This window comes from Etheostoma spectabile, unplaced genomic scaffold (genome assembly GCF_008692095.1).
Source record: "Etheostoma spectabile isolate EspeVRDwgs_2016 unplaced genomic scaffold, UIUC_Espe_1.0 scaffold458, whole genome shotgun sequence".
Lineage (NCBI taxonomy): Eukaryota > Metazoa > Chordata > Actinopteri > Perciformes > Percidae > Etheostoma > Etheostoma spectabile.
Genome location: NW_022605613.1, coordinates 353,555 through 355,785, shown reverse-complemented (window position 1 = coordinate 355,785; position 2,231 = coordinate 353,555).

Here is a 2,231-nt window from a genome sequence, read left to right as displayed (position 1 = left end):
ATTATCTATATATATATATATATACAATCATGTATTATATATATTTATATATCACTCTCCTAAACCCTGGTGACTATTATACATGTGTTTGTTGTGTTGTGTTGTGTGTGTGTGTGTGTGTGTGTGTTTTGGTGTGGGCGTGTGTGGTGTGTTGTTTGTGTGTGTGTGTTTTTGATGTGTGTGTGTGTGGTATGTGTGTGTGTGTGTGTGTGTGGGTTGTTTGATGTCTGTGTGTGTGTGTCTTTGTGTGTGTTGTGGTGGTGTGTGTGTGTGTGTGCGTGTGTGTGTTTGGTGTGTGTGTGTTTGGTGTGTGGTGTGTGTGTGTGTGGTGTCGTTCTGTGTGTGTGTGTGTGTGTGTTTCGTGTGTGTCGTGCTGTGTGTGTGTGTGTCGTGTTTAGTGGTGTCAGTGTGAACTGTGTGTGTGTCTTTGTGTTGTGTGTCGTTGTGTGGTGGTGTGTGTGTGTTGTGTGTGTGTGTGTGTGTGTGTGTGTGTGTTTGTCGTCTCTTCGTCTCTCAGCTCAGGAACTTCCTGCTGCAGCAGTTTGGACCAAACCTTTCCCATGATGCTTTGGGGCAGATGAAGAAGGTGATTGGCGACGTTCTGCAGGCCGCCGTGTCGACCAATCAGAAGCAGCCACCTGTCAGCAGGTAAGACTGACCTGGAGCCAGCGCAGGTGAACACCTTTATATTTAATGACACTACTACAGGATGTGGAAATGGATTTCAAAATAAAAGTCTGGAGAAATGTTGCTGTTGTCTTGACGTTATGTTACAGGTGTGTGTTGTTGAGGTTGTGTTACAGGTGTGTGTTGTTGACGTTGTGTTACAGGTGTGTGTTGTTGACGTTTAGTTACAGGTGTGTGTAACATGTTACAGGTGTGTGTTGTTGACGTTGTGTTACAGGTGTGTTGTTTACGTTGTGTTACAGGTGTGTGTTGTGTTACAGGTGTGCGTTGACGTGTTACCGTGTGTGTGTTGACTTGTGTTGACCGGTGTGTGGTTGGTTACAGGTCGTGTTGACCGTTGTGTTACAGGTGTGTGTTGTGTTACAGGTGTGTGTTGTGTTACAGGTGTGTGTTGACGTTGTGTTACAGGTGTGTGTTGTGTTACAGGTGTGCATTGACGTTGTGTTAAAGGTGTGTGTTGTGTTACAGGTGTGTGTTGTGTTACAGGTGTGTGTTGTGTTACAGGTGTGCGTTGACGTTGTGTTACAGGTGTGTGTTGTGTTACAGGTGTGTGTTGACGTTGTGTTACAGGTGTGTGTTGTGTTACAGGTGTTCGTTGACTTTTGGGTTAAAGGTTTTGGTTTTGTGGTTACAGGTGTGTTTACGTGTGTTAGCGGCGTGGTTGTGTTACAAGTGTGTGGTGTGGTTACAGTTGTGTGTGACGTTGTTGTTCATGTGTGTGTGGACGTTTGTGTTACGGTGTGTGTTTTGTTCAGTGTTGGGGGGCTTGAACGTTTGTTTACAGGTGTGTGTTGTGTTACAGGTGTGCGTTGACGTTGTGTTACAGGTGTGTGTTGTGTTACAGGTGTGTGTTGACGTTGTGTTACAGGGGGTGTTTTGTGTTCAGTGTTTGTTGTGTTACGGTGATGCCTTTGCCGTTGTGTTACAGGTTTGGTTTGGAACTTGTGTTACAGGTGTGTGTTTTGTGTTACAGGTGTGTGTTGTGTTACAGGTGTGTGTTGTGTTTCCAGTTCTTGACGTTCTCTCTGCTCTTCAGCGGCTCCGTCACACCGCTCGTCGTCCAGGTAACGGACCGACTGTCCACTCCTTACCTGTCCACTCCTTACCTGCCCACTCCTTACCTGCCCACCCCTTACCTGTCCACTCCTTACCTGTCCACTCCTTACCTGTCCACCCCTTACCTGCCCACTCCTTACCTGTCCACCCCTTACCTGTCCACTCCTTACCTGTCCACTCCTTACCTGTCCACTCCTTACCTGTCCACCACTTACCTGCCCACCCCTTACCTGTCCAATCCTTACTTGTCCACCGGGTCTCTGGGACCCGGGGCAGAATGCTGTCGGCTCTCTGGGACCCGGGGCAGAATGCAGTTCTATTTTTCTACTACCACGGCCTCGGCTCCGGGTCTCTGGGACCCGGGACAGAATGCGGTTCTATTTTTCTACTACCGGGGCATCGGCCTTCGGGTCTCTGGGACCCGTCCTGCATTAGACTGCGTATCTCTGCCACGGTCTTGGGCTAGAATGCGATTGAATTTTTCTTCC